This window comes from Protopterus annectens, chromosome 5.part0 (genome assembly GCF_019279795.1).
Source record: "Protopterus annectens isolate FY-2018-M chromosome 5.part0, PAN1.0, whole genome shotgun sequence".
In the NCBI taxonomy this organism is placed as follows: Eukaryota; Metazoa; Chordata; order Ceratodontiformes; family Protopteridae; genus Protopterus; species Protopterus annectens.
In genome coordinates, this window is record NC_056735.1 from 1389773472 (window position 1) to 1389793391 (window position 19920).

The 19920-nt window shown below is 38.6% G+C and overlaps 1 protein-coding gene across 1 annotated transcript in view; it reads right to left on the bottom strand.

The window, feature by feature from the left end:
• LOC122801691 (serine protease 23-like) overlaps positions 1-13402 on the bottom strand; it is a 258329-nt gene extending 244927 nt beyond the window's left edge. Inside the window, exon 1 of the mRNA XM_044071203.1 lies at positions 12876-13402. The gene's annotated coding sequence lies outside the window, so the exon portion shown is untranslated. The remainder of the gene's footprint in view (positions 1-12875) is intronic.
• Between the last annotated feature and the right edge of the window lie 6518 nt (positions 13403-19920).

A 19920-nucleotide genomic window follows, 5' to 3' on the forward strand; every position in this document is an offset into this window, starting at 1 on the left:
ATAGATGCTATGAAGTGACATGAGGAAAATTAAAGTTATGTTTACATACCTCTCTATATAATGATAAGCTGCTAGCCCTATAGCATAAGTTATCTCAGTCATTATGACTACATCTTATCCAAAAAGCTCTGCTAAGCATAATTCCATTTTTCCATCCATGTTTTGAGTTTGTAAACTGCTTCTTGAACTAAATGTTGTAGCATATTTTTGCATCTGGAAATATGTATATGTTTCAAGCATATCTTTTTATCTGTAAATATATTTTGTTAATTTCTTATGTGATCCTATTCACCTAGGTTGTGCCACAAATGGTCCACTGAGATCAGTGCACCACTGTGGTAAATAAATATAAATAAATAAATGAATAAGTAAATAAACATTGTTGCAACAGATAGCATTGTCGCATAGTCACATTACAGGAAGAGGTTCCTCAGTTCGATTTTCAGCTGGGGGCCTTCTTTGTGGAGTCTGCATGTTCTCCCTGAGTTTGCGTGGGTTTCCTCCGGGTGCTCCAGTTTCCTTCCACATTCCAGAGATGTGTGGTAGGTGGATTAGACTCTCTAAACTGGACATAGGTGTGAGTGTGTGATGTGGAAGAACTATCATGGCAGGGCTAGCCACCCTGGAGTGTGAACCTTTGCTCTAGATGTTTGTTACTACTGAAGTGACACCCTGACCCCATGTGCAAAAAATGGGGGAAAAAGCTTTGTGAATGGATGGGTGGTGGGTGTGCAGAGTAGCTGTTCCAGGGTATGCTGTTGATTTAAAGTTAGGGAAGTATATCATAAACAGAGAGGACCAGGAAGAATTACAGAGATGCTTGGACAATTTATGCCAGTAGATGGAAGGGAATAAAATGACAATAAATTCAAGTAAGACAAAATACATGGCATTTGGTCCCTCTCACCTACAAAATGTTACAAAAAGCTTAGCTTATGATAAGAAACAAAAAATTAGGCCCATTAATAAATGAATACAACCATAGACATGGAAATACAACATGTATATGTAAGGCAACATGGATTCCCTTTTTATGGGCATGCTTGGCATTGAGGAAATATGTGATGTTGTGGAAATTAAACTAATAAGATATTTTAAGAAAAATAATGGAACTGCAGCTTGGTTTTCAGAAAGTGAAGTGAAAGACTGTTTAGGGTGGTGAGTCTGTATTGTATTGTATTGCATTGTATTTTATGGTATTCATGTGCATGTGTGCCTTCTGTGGAAGGTTAGCAACCGGGCTGGCAACTCGACACAGTAAAAACTCCACTGCCAATTGTTCTGTGGGCTATGGTTCCGCTGTGGTGACCCCTAATCGGAAAAGCCGAAAGAAAAGAAGATACATAAATGTTCAATATTATTTAATGTGAGATTAGACTAAAACACAGAAAAATAATAGACAATGAGTGTGAATATTTGATTGCAAATAAATAATAAAATATATATATTGCAAGAGCTTGTGTTTGTGTTGTTTGGATGGGTCAGTCAGGTTCTGTATAGTGCTGCACAATTTCTGACGTAGGGGAAATTCAAGGAGTTTTATGTGCTTTGAGAGAGACTAACAAAGACAGAAACTGAAAATTAACAGGGTCTATATTATAAGGTCGAAAGCTTAAAAGAGCGAATGTGGTTTTAAAAAAAATTGCTGCTCCGCAAAAAAAAAAAAACAAACAAAAAAAAAACAAATGCAAACACAAAATAAAGTGGGGGCTTCCCCCACCACACCCCCCCCTACTTAAATATACCAACTCTGAGATTGCACCACAGTGGAGGAAATGTCAAAGTCCTGAAAATGGCCCAGTGATTATTTTCCCTGGGAATAAAATTGCTGTTCTGTGTCTTCGCTATTTAGTGGTTTCGATGTTTACAGCTCGATAAAAGAGCATTCGGTCTTTTAAGATTTCGAGTTTATAATATAGACCTGAATTAACACTATAAAATGAATTGGTTTTGATTGTGAAGAAGGTCAAACTATGTAAATGAATGCAGGGCAAGAAAGACATCTTCCCTTATTTTGAAATGCATTCTTGGACAAGTGAGGCTAACTGCAAAATTGGTTGCAAATTTCGGATTTTAGGTGCCAGAACTGCCGGACAGGGAGCTGCAAAAGCCTGCTAAGGGTGATCAGTGGTTAAAGTACAGTTTAAAGTTTAAAGACCAAGACTGATGGACAGGAAAGCCCTTTCATTAACTAGAAGGCAGTATGGTCTTCTAAGGATAATTCACTGATGTTGTCCATTGGGGGAAAGACATCCTGTTATTCAGGTGCTATTCACAAAGGTCATGCACCATGGAGCATGGAAGGAATGTTGTTGTGGAGCACCAATGCCTTTTTTCTTTTCATAAGAGTTCTTACACAATGGAGTAAGACATTGCTGTAAGAAAACACTGTTCTCCATGGACAGAGTGCAGACAGAAATGATCCCTCACTAAAAGTGTCCACACTTTGCAAGTGTGACAGCATTTGAATACGGGTTTGTCCCAGTGGGATAAACTATGGGGCAGCAACTGCCTCTGGGAATCTTGTTGCAGAGAAGCCAAGCAGCTATCATGGTATTATGACTTTGATACCTGGCTACAGTACCACAATGTCATATTCAGTAATATATTTCTGTAAATGGAAAGGTTACATTTTCTGGATCTTTGCAAGAGCTGATATTAATAATTAGGCCTAAATATGTGAGGTTGTCGTTTCAGAAAGATGGACAATGTTTGCTTCCTCCCAGAAAGATAGAAGAAGAGCATGAGTAAGAAAATAACTAGGAGGTGAGTGAGGGGCCTTGATAACATAGTGGGTGGTGCAGATTTTCAGAGATCTAGGAGGAAGGTTGTCACTGTCAGGTGAGATGGTATTTGGTAATCTAAGAAGTGAGCTGAGCTCTGCAATTTGACCAGTCGTTCTGAAGACGAAAGAAGGCATTAAGGGTTTGGCAGTAGTACTGGGACCATAATATGTAAAACAGTGCTAGACAGAAGGACAGGGCATAATCTTCGGCAAGATGGCAGCATTATGACAGATGTTAATGGAGAAATGACTAGTGGACTTGTTATTACCAATTGCAACATTCCAGAATCTCAAGGATTGACTTGTAGATAGGATTGCTGAAGTCTGAGGTATTTATAGTTTCAGTTTTTTCTAGTTATTAAGAAGAGACTTAGGATTCAGTAATTGTAGGGGGTGCTCAGTCTCCTCATTTCTGGACACAGACATTAGGAAACTATGTAAGTTTGCTGGTCATCTGTGGTTGTATTCCCCACTGATGTGATCTTCAAATGAGAAGAAATATGGAATTTACAGAAGGCTGAGATGATCTCAGGGTTACTGAGCATGAAGTACCTTCGGATGAAACTTAGATTGTCAGAGGTAAAGTATTTTAAGGAAGAACAAACTATATCACTAATAATGGTCGGAGATGATCTTACTGCTTTAGAGGACCCTTAAAAGACTAAGAACAAGTACAATAAAACATTATGGCAAGTTCTTAGAAAGAATAACAAGGGAAGATGAACAAGATCTGCTCATTCAGGCAAAAATGAAACCAAAGGCGGGAAGAACAGTACAGAGTATCGGATGGCATCGTGGTTTTGAGGGACCTGTCGTGACTCTTCACTGATTTGACGAAAGAACAAACTGCACAGTGATAAAAAATGTATGCTTAAACAGTGATATAAATTACATTTAAGTGAGGTAAATGGCAGAAACTAGTGGGGGTCCATAGGAATCCTCACACTGGAAATCTGAGCAGGAAACCTGAGGAATGTAGTAACTTCACCTAGGAAAAATGATCTGCATCTCCTGTCTGTAATATCCAAGTACCTGTGTATCTGTGCTTTTGTGAACACACACACACACACACACACACACACACACACACACACACACACATGCTTGTATTTGAGTGCTTATTTTTCACCAGCAGAGGGAAGCAGTGAGCACTTAAAAAAAATAAAAATCATACACGTGTGTGTGTGTGCGCGCGCACACACACACACACACACACACACACACACACACACACACACACACACACACACACACACACACACACACACACACACACACACACACACGTTGCTATCATGGAATAATAAAGTAGTATGAAATAACTGTTCTAAGAAAGAACTGCTGTGAACTGTCAGCTACTAATGAGATGTGCTGTTGTAATCCTGCTAGTCTGAGGTATTCAATTTCAGCTCCTAAACTTCCAAACTTCTTTGCATAATCTGGGTAATATGCTTTAAACTAAAAGGAATTCATAATTCTGACTGGTATCTGAATGAAGTTTATTCACTGGCTGTTCATTATTTTCAAAAGTCCCAGGATATTTGAGTTACTTAGGCTTATAAAAGTGATTCCCACAAAATATGGCAGAAAAAGGCAGCATGTAATGACCCTAATGAAAAGTTTGTTCCAATTGTGTGCACTGCACCAAGGGGAATAAATAGTTGTCCACCCTCCAAGAGGTCATGAATCATTTCCTTGCATTCCTCTAGGGGAAAGAGGAACACTGAAGGATGTTGAGTGTTCCCACATTTTCTGGACAGACACTGGGTAGGTTATTTTTTCTGTTTAATGCTTCTTGTTTTCTTTAAACATTGGCTATTCTGAATGCTTGTTGAAAAACCTGAAAGTGTTAATTAATAGGACATAATTTGTTATTTTGTTTATGGCTGGAAAAATTATTTGTACTTTTTTGACCAGGTGTTACCTGTTCTATAGGTATGTCAGGAGTAATCTGAATTAATCGTATCCATTCCTGTACTCAGTACAGACATGGTAATTGTGCTCATTATGGAATCAGAAAAACAAAGAACAGATCAATTGTAATGGTACAGCTGAGATCTTTGGCCAATATACGCATAGGTTCCATCCGATGTATCTTTTGTGTGTATGGTACAGAATAGGGTACTAATGTTCTTTATCAAAGTTTGCCTACACATCGGTGCCATGACTGCATGTGCTACAGCTTGCAATTCCAAAATTTCAGCTGCAACAGATGTAGCCTTGAGTCATACATCATCACATCTAAGATGGTAACTTCCAACACAAGAGAAGAGGCCCATTTTTTCCTAATCACTTGATTGCAACATCCTGTATATTTCTTACCATTTCCTGTTAATTATCCTTACATGTAAAATGTAGTGATGCCCTCCTGTCCTGAAAGGCAAACACTGACAAGTGGATGGGCCAACAGAAATTCATTCCCTGCCTGATCTCTTTTTCCCTCCTCGAAGAAGGTGGAAGATCATGGGGATGTGGGTATCAGCAAGGCAAATATGGTCTCTAGACTTGCTTGTTTTTTAATTCCTATGATCCTAATCAGTTGTGAGGTAAGTTTTGAGTATAAAGCAGAGGGGTGATGTACCCATTTGTAGTATCATTAGTGCTGGGACAGAAGAATTTAACATGCCATTGTCATTCCTCTTTTTGTTTTAGTGACACCACGCATGGTTTGTACACACTAACTGTTTACACAGTATGTTTAATGGGGATCTACAGTATGGGATACTCCCCTCTGCAGAGTGAAAGACCATATTGCAACCAGCTGAAGGAGAGAAACATATTGATCTAACCCCAAAATGCACTTTTTCTAACACTGTCCTATGGAAAGTGGAAGAATCCTAGCTTATAAATTGTTCTTCCTTGTTATATGGCTTTAGCGTGCTGCTTTATGGAATGTGCTAACCTGCTACACACTATATATGGATGTGTCTGCTCACTGCCAACTACCAACTACTTCTGGTCAACAGCCTGTTGCTTCTGCTAACTTAAAGGAGTAAATCTGAAAAAGATGCAGGAATGATTATCTGAAGTTTGGTGTTCTAATTCTGCAAATCACATACACAAAATGCAATCACATAGGAAGCAATTATGGCCCCTAGAGACAAGGAGGAGCAGAGATCACATAGCTTCATGTCTGGCCTAGGTCTGATGGTATCTTTCTCAAACAGTTTAGTAAACAAAGATACACAGCAGCAGAATTTGTTTTCATTTTCTGCTAGAGATGTCTTGTAAGCATGGGATGTGAATCATAAGAGATGTCTTGTAAGCCCAGGGTGCGACTCATAAGAGATGTCTTGTAAACATAGGGTGTGAATCATATCTCTCAACAAGTAATCTGGACAAATACCTAGAACAGTGTGGAACAAATACTCAAAAATAAGGACAGAGTTTAAATATTGCTCTTATAAACTTAAAAAGTTGCTAGAATAACAGGACTTGTATTAGCATGTATTTTCTGAAGGATTTAAAGCCTGAAACTCAAATGCATAATATTATTTAGTGACTTCACTCCTCAGTGATTTGTAGGAAACCACAAATTTTATGAGAAACAGACCAAAAATATGAGGCAAAAATCTGGACATTCTGTGAAAATTTGGAGAGTTTAGAGGTATGGTATGAAGACTGCAAATGCAAGTGCAACCTGTTTGTTCTAGAAAAGTTGCTTGAATGTTTTGAGTCGTCATACAGCCGTGAGTGCCTGGAGCTTATATGTGCCATAAACTACAGAGAAAGATGAAGCATTTTGTCCTTCTAAATGTATAACATTTTCTGAGGTATGTCTAAGGACAGAGTAAAAAATGGAGCAAAATTATTGTCTGTAATGGTGGTCTTTCCTGACTGAAGGGCATACCATGCTTGTCATTTACAAGACCCTTTAGGTCAGGGTGGGTAGCTTAAAAATATTCTACATAACAATGCCTGACACATGGCAGTAATGAAGCAAAATACAAACTACAAACTCAAATGGAAATAAACGAAAAACTCTGACAAAGAGTCTACTGAATATGTAGTCTGCAATTTTGGAAATTATATCTGACAGCATGTTACAGTGTTACAAAGGGAGAAGAAACTGGATACATCTCATTCACAGGGATGTATTCCTTTCTTTACTTGTCAGCAACCTCAGGAGTTTTGAGTTCATAGGTTCATAGGTAGGTACTAGGCTATCGGCCCGAGGGCCTACGTAAGCCTAGCCAACAAAGTTCCCTGGCTTACGCCACCCAAGAAAGTTCCATCCTTTACCCTGACCAAATGACTTTAAAGGAATATAACTAGTTTTGGCATTCACTCAGCTAGCTTTAGTTTTTGCACCTTTATTTCAGCATCATTGCGTGGCTGTCCTGGCTTTTATTTTACTGGATTATTATTATTTTTATCAGACTGTGGTAGCATTTTCGCCTCACAGTAAGACGTTGTCCTGTTCGATTCTCAGAGTGTCTTCTGTGTGGAGACATGCGTGAATGGGTGTACCTTCGTTGAAGGTTGTGTGTCAGGGCGGGCAACTCGGCACGTAAAAATCTACTGCCAATCTTTAACGGACCGGAGTTCCGCTGTAGCAACCCCTAACCAGGAAATGACGAAAGACACAACAACAACAACAACATTATTATTTTTATCATATGCTGGCTGTTGCCAGACTGTATATCATAGATTTTAACTTGCATAGTTTTGCTTTCTGTCAATCACAGCACGTAATTAACTCTTCTTTTAACTGTTTTGCAAAATGTTTACACTTTTATTAACACATTTATTTAGACTCCCATTTATTACTGTTACTGCATTAATATCCATTTATGAAATAATTACTATTTGTGGCCATGAGATGATTTTTCTACTTCTGTACCTAGCTTTTGGTTTAGCTGTTTTAAGAAGGACTTTGGGTTAGCTTAGGATCTTACCTCTATAGTGCATAAATTTGGTTGTACTTTGGACACTTTGGACTTAATTTTCCTATTGGATGTGAGGCCCTGCAACTTGGGGGTAGAGCCATTCTCATGGTCTGACCACTACTTTTTCTTCTTTGGCCTAAAGCTACCATATGTTAGTCATATTTATCCTTAACTAAGAGGATGGCATTCTGTTACTCATAGTACTTCTGATATGTTGTCAGCTATGCTCCATCAGGTCCTTCCTATGGATGATACCAGCTGTCTTGATGCATTAATACGTGATTGCAATGAGACCTTATTTCTGCCTCTTGATAAGCTATGTCCCAAATTGTATGGCCCAGTCTTGTTGAAAATACATGAAAATATGGTATGTCTTATAGCTCCACTCACTCATTTTGATAACCAGGATGAAAGTTAGAATGGCATTGGCAGTAAGTTTGAATGTGGAGTAACATACTGGAACCGGATGAGCACTATGACGTACACCCAGTCTGAGATCTTTTGTAAGAGTTGGCTTCCTTGCCCAGTGAGATGACTGCAGTTGCAGCAGCAAACTGGCTAGCCAGACTCTTCTGACTGATGGACAAGGTTTGTAACCGTGCCTGTCTCAGCACTTTTTGAGCTTTATCTTTCCACATATGTGAAATGGCTGCTCAGTTTTTCACTGGCAATACTGCCACTATCGGGTCAAATTTTCCACCTCCTGATTCCATCAGTGTTGCTGTGGACAATGGTGAGATTAATTCTTGATTTGCTGGATGGTGTTTAATGATCCCAATTATGATGAGCTCCTCACTGTCATCCCACACTTGTCCCCTACAACATGTATGTTGTTCTCATGCCCAGCAAGGCTGTTTCAGGCCAGTGTTGATATGAATGGTGAAAGTATTTGTCAGATATTGGTATTGTCATTGGCATTTGTTTTTTCCAGTAGTTTCGATAGAATCCTTAGTTACCCCAGTCCTCAGGAAATCATCTTTATATACATGTGTTCTTGAAACTTTCTGCCCAATTTGCCATCTTTCTCTTCTCAGAAAGCTTAATGAGAAAGTTATCTATGAGCTCATGGACACTTATCTGTCTGGTTCTTCTCTCAACATAGAACTGAAACAGCTCTCACTCATGTTGTTAGCCATCTTCTGATGGCTACAAAGCAGTAATGTTACTCAGGTTTGGTCTTTCTGGAATGCTGTGCTGGATTTGACATTGTTGACCATAGTATCTTGATTGAGCAAATTCAAACTTGTTGCAACATTTCCATGTGGTCCTAGTGTGGGTTATCTCCTACCTCTCTGGCTGTACTACTCAGAGTGTGTTTTTGGCATGAATTCTTCTGACTCTGCATCCCTTAGGTGACACATATCACAGGGTTTGATCTTGGATTCTTTAAATGTTCATGATGTTTATGCTTCCACTGGGGGAATCTTATTAGAAGGAGAGGATTGGCATACCACTGTTGTGCTAATGACACAAAGCTTTACATTGTCTGCCCTTTGGAGGGTATAGTGATGGGGCATTCTCTCTACAATGACTTAGTGGCCATCTCTGCTTGGCTGAGATGCAAATCATTTGAAGCTAAACACCCTCAGAACTGAGACTATGGAAATCTGTGCAACCTTGATAGCATCTTGTGTTGCCCGTCTTCCTCCCTATATGTTATATGGTAACAATAAACCTGAATTTATTTCCAGGCTGCATAACTTGGGGTAATCCTGGATAATTGACTTGACACTTATGGACCAGGTGACAGCAATAGTAAATTCTTCATGCTTCCAATTACAAATCATTCCCAGGCTCAAGCAGTTTATCCCTCAAGCTGATGTATTGATTATAGTACACAACAATCTTTTCTCACATTGATTACTGCCATATTTTGCACCTAGGATTTCCTGGCATCAAGACTGACTGGCTTGAAATACTGCAAACCTCCATGGCAGAATACTGAATGGTATGTTTATTACCATCATACCATGTTTATTATTCCAAGCCATTATGTTCTCAGTGCATTTCTGCAGCATCTTGAAGATGCTGACTTTACTATATCTAGGTTTATATGTGTTGGGTCCTTCTTACCATAGAGAACTTATAGTACTATACTACCCTTCTTAGTACATTGTACTCTGCCTCCCAGTGGCCACTGGGGTACATTGCACTCTGCTTCCCAGTGGCCACCAGTAGTTCTGCAGGTACACCTTGCAACTTCTGGCTTTCTTTTACCTTTCAAAATGTAGACTGGTGGAGTCTAATTTTTCAGTGTATGAAGTAGATCTCATCACTGACTTCCTTCAGCTTATCTCTAAAGACTTTTCTTTGTGAGTTGCCTGCAGCTAGATTTTATGACAGAACTGATATTGTCTTGAATTTCTTTGAGGGATGTAGTTTTGTATTTTATGCTTGTTTTTAACTTTTGTATTTGCCTGTTTTATTCAATTACTTTTTATGCTTTTTACCTTTGTTAAAGAAGCTTTGCTTAATAAAGTCTGAAGTAGAAGTTGACAGCTTTCCTGCAGTTTTCTTGTTCTTTTTTTCTGTACTAGGCTTAGCAGTTATGGGTCTCAGAATTAAAACAGGGAGCCATCTGATCACATCATTACTTTGATTCAGAACTAACCTGGCAAATAATTCATTCTATTTTTGTTTTGCAAGTTAATAGTTAACATGACTTCTGTACAAGTGCACTAAAACATACCAAGTGATATGCTCCTTGGCAATGTTAAAGACCACAGCTCTTGTTTTACATTCTGTCAAACTTACTACATACTTTGGCATGCTTGTTAGGATTCCACTGTTAACAGATAATGAAATGTTCTACCCATGGTACTTCTAAACATACAATCAAAAGGCAGAAAGTTCAATATCCCCCTTAAGGAGAAACTTGGCTCACTGCCAGCTGACTACCAGAACTGACTGGGCAAGTCTTCAGAAAATAAACAGATCTGTATACAGAAAAATTCAGCAAATTTGCAATTAAGTTGCTGAAATGTATGCTTTCCAATTTCAGAACACACTGGGTATTTACTACAACAGTTCTGGTTTTGGAAGGTCTGGTTTTACAGCTGCCCATTCATTCTAATATCTGAACATGCATGGCTATGATACACAACATAAAATTAAAATACAGCATTTAAGTTGTAGTAACCTGACAAGTGTATACACCAGCAGCTTCGGATGAATGTATACTGTTAGTGCAAAGCAAATACCATGTCACCTTTGAGACACAACACACGTAAAACACACTTCCCAGTTGTTCTTCAGCAGTAATAACTTGGAAACTCTGTTTGAAGCTTGATTGCTGCATGTCTACTCTGAACATGAACGGCTAGTCCTGCCTTTTTAGTGTTGCATTAAGGAAACTTCACGCAGTGTCTACTGTAAATGATTAATTATGCTTAAGTTAACTTTTAGCCACATGCCTCTTCTGAACTTAAGAAATTGTTCAGAAATCAGGGCACATAAATGAAGGCACATTTTAGCAGAAAAACTACTGCTTACCCAGTGCTGGATGTGAATGCCAACAGTCAGTTATCAGTTCTGCAAGGGCTGGTCACTAAAACAAGGCAGACTACCTAGATATGACACTGTATAGTGCTCTAATGTGAACTTTGTAACATTATATAAAATGATAATTAACCCTGCTTCCTCAGCTATTTATAGTTCAAAAGCACATTTCCTGTAACTTGTCATTTTTTAGGCTTTTTTTCACAAATGATTTGTCAAAGGGAGCACATTCTACAGAAAAAATGTAATTTGCTTTATTTCAATGGCTCAACCAAATGTTTTAACTCTTCACTATATTCATAGTAGTTTATATTTTCATACTTATTCACAACCAAAACAGATGGGGACCAAGCAGAAAAAAGTAAGTTAGGGAACATGGTAATTTGCATAGTAGTAATAGCAAGGTTGACTAAGCACCTCTTATATATGATATATGAAACTGATTAAGTAGTCACAATTTCAGAGCCTTGTCTGAAATGTCAGTAGTCCATAAATATGCACAAACTACCTTTACATATGCCCTTCTGGACTGATTCTGGCTGAAGAGTCTGCACTGTATCAGTTCACTGTCTTGGTATGTGATGATTAAACTTGTTAATAGACAAAAATGCTGCAGTAAATATTAATTGGTATATAAACAGGCATCTAAGTGAAGCTGTATGAATTCAGCATAACAGCACAGTGAAGCAGCAAACAGATGACATCTGATGTAGGTAACAGTATCTGATCACATATGCTTCAAAGAGCAGTGACGTTCAGATTACACACCTTTATTATCATGCTGATGTTTCAGATATAGAGACTAAATTGCATTATTTCTGTTTTTTTAATATATTTTTTAGCTTTTTTTTTTTCAGGTGTCAGCTTTTGATTTATTTACTTCATAGATGCCTTTCATTTGAAAAGCTGCATTGCTTATCATGCAGAAACAACACCAGCAACTGCTAAATTCAGCAAAAAAATTTTAAAATTCATCACTTGCAAACTGACAATGTTAATTTCTACTCCTCACTTATGGTTGGCTGTTGATACTTTCTACTGTGGTACAGTTATGATAGTTCAAGTGAGATATGGCACCTCATCTACTGTGATGCACTCCTTCCTGCTCCTAACAGATCTGAATAAAAAGGAACGGAGAGGTCAAAGTACTGGCTATTTCAAGGCCATAAAATATAGCCAAATTACTTTTGGAATCAGATGCAAACAATATAGAACTACATTCAGCCTATCAGTACTACGGCACTTTTCTTATTCCCTGTTTCCCCCTTTATCCTAACTTGCAATTTTACTTTAGTGTAATACAGCCACAAACATTCACAGTGTTAATTAAACTTCCATTCTTTACAGATTCAAATTCAGCCTAACAAGATTCTATGCTGCCTTCTATTTATACTTTCTCTCTTCCTTACCAGAGCGGAGGACTTTATAATTTATTAACCTAAAAGACTTAGTCATTGAGAACAAACTTTCATTGCATACATAAATGATGAACTCCGGTACATTTTATTTCACGTTACTAAGTGAAAAAACACACCCTTGATTTCTTTTAAAAACAAAACTGGCCAATTACTGGTACTATTGATGCAATTTCTTATCTGAAAGGGAAACTTCCTGAGATAGTAACCAGCTTTTGATTGAGAGTTTAGTTGCAATGAAGCCATTTCAGCTGTTAGAATAAACTTGTTATATAGTTCTGTACTTACCACTTCTGTGTACACAGCAAAAGGTGTACTCCAGAGCAGAATTACCATAAAAAGCCAAGAGACTCAAGGAAGAAATCTTGTAGCATAACTTCTGACAGCAGTTAAAAAGCCAAAGGATTAAATGTTTTCCGGATTATCTGTGAAGTTTCTTAAGCCCTGAGAAAATCCCTTTTCTTTTTTTGTTAGTTATTGACTGCAGTGTCTTGCTGGGATCTTCAAGAGGCAGGCACAGTCCCAGTTTGTTGTGAAACAGGAGTGCAAAGCTTGTGCAGGTGTCTGGTGGGAAGCTTGTTACTCAGTTCTGAATACTCTGGGAGCGGAGTGCCTGACTTAAACTTTTCCTTTTCTCCTTCTTCTGAAACACGTGATCTAACCCACCCGTATTCAGCAGCTGGAGAGCTAATACAGTGCAGGCAGTGAGTAACAATGTTTTGGAAATAACTGTAGTCACAAAAGAACAGTCTAGTAGAGAGAAAGTTGAGAAGAATGCACTTTGTCAGGCTTTCTTCCTCCAGTTCTTGTCCTCCTGCATTAAATACATTTTAATTCAAGCCCTCTGTCTCCAGCAATAGTCTGTATGGCATGCATTTTATCAGAGACCCTCCCAGCTGCAAAACTGCCTATAGGTGGGGAAAACAAGCCCTGTCCTATGAATTAACTCTTTAACACTGCTGAAGCAGGATCATTAACTTGGTAAGACTTCTCTTTTGCTAAAAAAAGGGTTACCAGAGCAGCAATGCAGGGCAACAGCAGACCTTACAAAAATATTTCCTTGTCTCTCTTCCTTCCTTTTTCAGTAGCATGTCCCATTTTTAAACTAACAAAGAGTCTGTGCTCCCAGTACCTTTTTCGGATTGCCATAATGCTCAAAGTCAAAGCCAAAAGTAATCAATTAGTCAAGGCAAGTTTCTTTATCCGTGTTTGTAGTACTGTTCTTTATTCTTGTTTATTGTCTCCTTGCTTAAAATCCTTGACTACAGCAGTATATTTTGCTAAACAACATTTTGGATTCACTGAGGGATAACTGCAGTGGGACCCCAGAAATGTAATTTTTTCAGGTGGGGTTCAGTAGGTGGGGACATTAATTGCAGCTTGGCTAGATTTGCATTGGTTCTTAAACTATTATATGCCCTCTGATTACTGTGTTCCTGTACATTACTATCTGTAAAAAGACAACTGAAAACAAATGTTATTTTACATCTACAGAATGATCGTCTGACATTTAATTTACATTTATTTCATTCACATTACAAAATTATGGGTGTAAAACTTGTTAAAAGGTAAGTTCTCCATCACCTGTGTTTACAGAGAAACACATGGCTTACTCCATTGTTGTGTCATTGGATATTTCTTGTTTGGAAACATATCTGTTTTTGCTTCATAATCAGACTAATCACTCTTAAGTCAATGTGGGATGTTTTGGCAGATAGCTTATTGTTTTTTTTTTTTTTTTTTTACAGAACATGTCATGTACATCTTTAAGGAGCCAGGCAAGGGAAAAAAAAATATTTAAGAACCAGCCATAAAAAAAATATTTTATTCGAGTACAATGTCAGCAGTTTGGGAAGGGAATTATATGTTGCTATATGTTTCATATCATAGGGGGCAGTTCGAGCAGATCCTATCTGCTAGTCAGTGTGGAATATCAGCATTCCGACATACTTTTTAATGGCTAAACCTAGATTCCTTCATTTTCTGAAAGCTGTATATGTTAATACTGGATCGACACTTCTTTATACATGTACTCTTCCCCACAGACTCTGCCAGCTCCAATGTTCCCTGGGGTAAAACCCTAACTATGACCCAGCTGACTAGGGTTCAGCAAGCCCCAGAATCTGGCCAGGGAGAGAGAAGGACCAGAAAGAGTCTGTCTATGAGGCATATGTGCCATGTGTCGACTCTGCACTAAATACCAGGGATTAGCCTGACTCCATGTTTCAGAGGGATGGAGCCCTGCCTGCAGGTTAAATTAGTAGCCTTGGCACTGGAGGAGTTAGGTGGTGTTGGAGAAGAACAAAGGGGTATGGTTCACCTGCCTCTCCCAGGGAGAAGGAAGGGGTACAGGCACTCAGTGAGCACACAGAGTGGTGCAATCTGTATGTTGGAGACTGAGGAACCATAACTTGTTCTTGAGGATAAGAGGGCAGCTCCCCATGAGAGAGTCATAGATGATTAGCGAGAACAGCCTATTTCATGCTCCCTCCTATCATGCAAGCTAAGTGCATGCAATGGATGTTAAGGTCTTTACCTCACAGACACAAAGTCCTCACAGACACAAGGTACAAGGTTTTATTCTGAACTCTGGTTACTGACTAGGCTTTTAAAAGTCTATACACTGATTACCTAGTACCTAAGAATCTTAAGGTAGAAATCCAAAGCACCCTATATTTCAACTGCTATTTCTCTGGTCATGTGATTTAATTTCTTCATTCCCTGCTTCCATCTACATACTTTGCTCCCACTCTGTTTTTGAATATGATTCTTTCAGCATGTCAGCTGTGATTTCCACTGTATATACAATGCATGTATATACTGTGTTTTTTTTTCCACTTACTGTGTATATAATATCATCTATCTATTGCCTTTATTCTCTCAAACGTACTATGATATTCACTTTGTGTACAATATATATATATATATATATATATATATATATATATATATATAGCATTATATTATTCACTCTGTATATAATGTCATGTAACTATTGTGTTTTCCCTGGGCCAAGACTGAAATGCGTTCAGTGGGAAAAGTGCTCTGCCACGGTTAACAAATTCAGAATAAAAATAAAATAAATCCCTACTGATTGCCTAAATGATGACCTCATCATGGTCAGCACTCATTGAGGTGACAGGGAAAGAACAAAATAACTTGCCTGGCGGGATCTTATGATTAGCAGGCAGCTGAGGCAAAAGACACAAAAATATAGCAGGAATTACTGGATGTGTTTTTCCTTTAAGTGGGTAGGCCATTTTGAGGGGACACTTCTTGTAGAAGAGAGAGACCCTCTGTAATTTATACTAATTTTTATCCCTTGGGATGTTGCAGACATGAACAATGGGTTGGAAGGGTGGCCTAATGGTTAAGGTGTTTGCCTTACAAACACAAGGTGCAGGGATTGAGTTTCACAAGGGATAATTGACTAGGCTTAAAATGGCTCACAAGGGCAGTTAGCTTTAGTACTAATCCATGAACCATGGTGGTCTGGTAGAGCTTAAAGGAAAGAATGTTTCACCCCTTGGAGAAATGAACCGGTTATAGGGCTCTCTCCTCCAGTCAAAACAACTAGGTGATTGACTGGAATGGAATGAGGCTTGAAAGTCACTGCAGACTGGGTAGGCAAAGAAAAAAAGTAATTGCAAAATTATCCTTGTGTTGCAAAGCACTTCTGAGTGATAGTGCGGAAGATGATTTGCAAAGATCAGGAGCCATACACCTGCCCTCCACCAACCATTACAAAAGATGTTGGTGTCCAGTGAAACTGCTAAGCTCCATAAACCACTGCTCAGAGGTACTGGTCCCTGGCACATTACAGAGTGCGCTACACCTTCCCCTTTTACTCTGCAAAAAGGAGAAGGATAGGAAGAGTGGAGTGACCAATCATACACAAGAGACAGGCACATGCTTTGAGCACTGCAGCACCTTTCTGTTCAGAACGAGGGTGTAGTAGTCATACTTGTACTCAAATTAGTACTTTTTTCTGAGCATCTCTTGGAAATGTCAGCACTCAAGAAGCACAAAATGTTTAGAATTATGTAAATGAATATTTGCAGTACAGAGGTATACAAAGAATTCTTGTGCAAAAGGAATACACCTTTAAAACTGGCTTTTTATGCATATAAATCGTAACAGTTGAAAATAAAGTGCCTTTTTATATATATCTGGGGGTAGCATTTTGAGGTTGAGTACATTTTTAAAGTGATAGGTGGGTAGTGGGGGAAGCAGCATTAGGTTTAAGTACGAAATGTAAATCTCTGGCTTCAGCCCTGATTCAGAACATGTATTTATTTAATTGTTTGACATTTGTTGACCAAGAATGTCTGACTGAGCTTGCGGCCTTTTTCAGCAGAGGCCTGGGGAGAAAAGCTCCACAAAAGTATTATATACACCATAAAAATGCTTACAAACCGTACAGCATATATGAGGTAATATAAAAATGCATTATAATACTTGGATTCTCACTTGTGGCATGAGAGTTTGGTGTTATTTATAAAAAAGGCAATAAAACAATATGTTAAAGTCACTCATATCTGCAGTACATAACGGATTCCCCATTTAGAGGGGAAGTAATGACAATTAACTCAGAGTTTAAGATAAGAGTACAGAAATTACTGTATATCAAATCTTAGTTCTTACAGGCAGCAACATGTACATCTGTAGTCAGAAGCAGAGGGGAAATTGATAGAGAGAGCAGGTGATAGAAAAGGGTTAAGTGTCAAGAGAAAAAAAGGATGGCTATGGGTCAAAGAGGGAAAATTAGAGATTTTTTTGAATTTATAAATAAGAGAGGAGAGCAGTAGTTACAATCAAAAGAAATCTGGGGAAAGGGGAGTAAGCTTAGTGGGAAAAGAAGGGAGGGAGGTAAATAGAAGTAGTGGAGAAATTTAGTGAATAAAGGTATTAGGAGTTAGAGTTCTGTGGTTAGAATTACGTATGAATTGAGAAGGGGCTGTATGCAAAGGGGGTCATGTGATTAAGTTCACAGTGTTTGTTTACAGGAACAAGTCTAGGTATTAGTAAAGTGGACTTTTAGGGTGATTTTAAATGGGTGGGGCTGTGTGATAGATCTGATTGTTAAAGGTAGCTTATTCCAGTGGATAGTGGGAAGATAGTTGTAGAGGGTTTCACCAATTAATTTTTTAGGTTTTTAAATGTCAAGGAGGTTTTGGCTGGTGCTTCTAAGTTTTTTGGTTGGGAGATAATAATTTAAGATGTTGAAAATGTTAGGGCAGAAGCAGGGTTTATAGCCGATGGAGTGGATAATATTAAGATGAGAAAAAAGAACTGATTGGGGAACTCATGCTAGTTCAATGTTTTCAAGGCCAGGCAGTGATGGGATTTAGGTTGAGTATTGGCGGTGAATCGCTGTTTTGTGACATGTATTTTCCATCTTATTCTGTAGTGTTGCCTGTGGGTTAGTGAGGATTTGGGACCCATAAAAGAGACAGGGTAGTAGATAAGCGAGAGAGAGTAACTGCCTTGCCTTTTGTGAGAGATATCTTTTGTTACAGTATAGTAAGCCAAACTTTTGGTTAGTATTTATTTATTTTTTTATCTATTTACAGTTTGTTTACCGGGATAGTCCATTGGGCCTTAGGTGAGACCATTTTCAACGGAGGCCCGGGGAGAAAAGTTCCTTGTATAGATTTACAACAGAAAATCAACAGTTTGTGATTTATACATAGCTTAAAAATGAAATTCAACAGTTTGTAATTCATACATGACTTAAAAATAAAAACAAAAGTGCAAAAACCAAGTAGTAAACAAAACATTTGTGGGGTGAGTCCTGACAGAGTATTCTAAGGATGTAAAATAAGCAAGAGTATATGTGATGATACAGAACAATTAAGGAATGTGTTTTAATAGAGCATTTTTAAGAAATATTAAAAGGCAAAAATCTAGCCTTGCAGGTTCCCAGTAAGTGAGATGAAAAGGGAGAGAAGTAAAGTAACGAAAAGTGTGGTGGATAAGAAGTGATGGAGAGGAGTGCTAGGATGAGAAAAAGGATGAACGAGAGTAGGGGTGCAGTGAAAGGAGTTAGGTGGGGTGGGAACAGGAACATTCCCAGTGAGAAAAGAGATAGGAATGGATGGGAATAGATGGCAAGGTCTTAAAGGTGAAGTGGTTGTTAGTAGTCAGAATGAAAGGAGGGAGGGAATTCCATAGTCCTGTTAGGGAAAAAGAAAGTAGAAGTGTCCCTGAAGTACGTATGGGAAGTTCTGATTATTGGATCTGAGTAATCTTTTGGGGTGATGCATTCTGAGGGTGGAGGAGAGAGTGGGACAATTTGCGGGTTTAACGATAGGTTTGTGAGCAACAGAGAGTTGAATATAGCATAAGTAGTTTGGCAGTTCTAACCAATTCAAGGTATGGAGCGCATCACAATGTTGGGAGAAGGATTTGGATCCTGTAACAAACTTAGAGATTTTATTGTAGCAGGAAGCCAGCTTTGACTTTAGAGAGGATTGTAAATTGGTGAATAGAGGGGCCCTGTACAAGAGGGAGGGAATGAGATAGGTAGTAGTGAGGATATGCTTGGTTGAGGGAGTAAAATAACGGCTGTGGTAATATAACATACACAGCTTTTGATAGGTTTTCTTAATATTTGTTTGTAGATGGATGTCAAACTTTAGGTGTTTGTCGATAAGGACACCTAGACGTTTTGTATAGGGGACTAGTTCAATGGAGGTCATGTTATGGCTAGATATAGAGAAAGAGTTTGTCCCTATTTTGGTGAGTGTCGAAGGGGTAAATATCATGATTTTGGATTTTGAAGCATTTAAGGCTAGGTGATTGTTCAACATCCAAGACTCGGTGCAAGAGAAGGCATCTTGAGTTAATTTTTTGAGTTCAGGGAAGGATTTGGCAGAGCAGATAATGGTAGAGTCATCAGCGTATTGGAAACGTTTAGCATTAGGGATACAGTGATGATAGTCATTGATGAAGATGTTGACTAGAAGAGGGCCTAGTATGTAGCCTTGTGGGATGACTGTGAGAGTGCGAAGGAAAGAAGAGATAGACGTTTTCCACTTGGTGGCTTGTTGTCTATTAGAAAGACAACTGGAAACCCAGGAGGAAAGATTGAGATGAGAGAGCATGGACAGGAGAAGGTTATGTGAGACAGTATCAAAGGTTTTGGATAAATCTAGGAGGAGAGCAGTGGTAGTACTGTGTCCAGGTCTAAAACCATGTTGTGTGGGGGGATCAGCAGTTGATTATCTAAGAGGTAAGGTAGGAGCTGAAGATAGATACATCTTTCAAGAATTTTGGAGATGGATGATAGGTTGGATATTGGATGGAAAGGGGAAATAATCAGTGTTGTTGC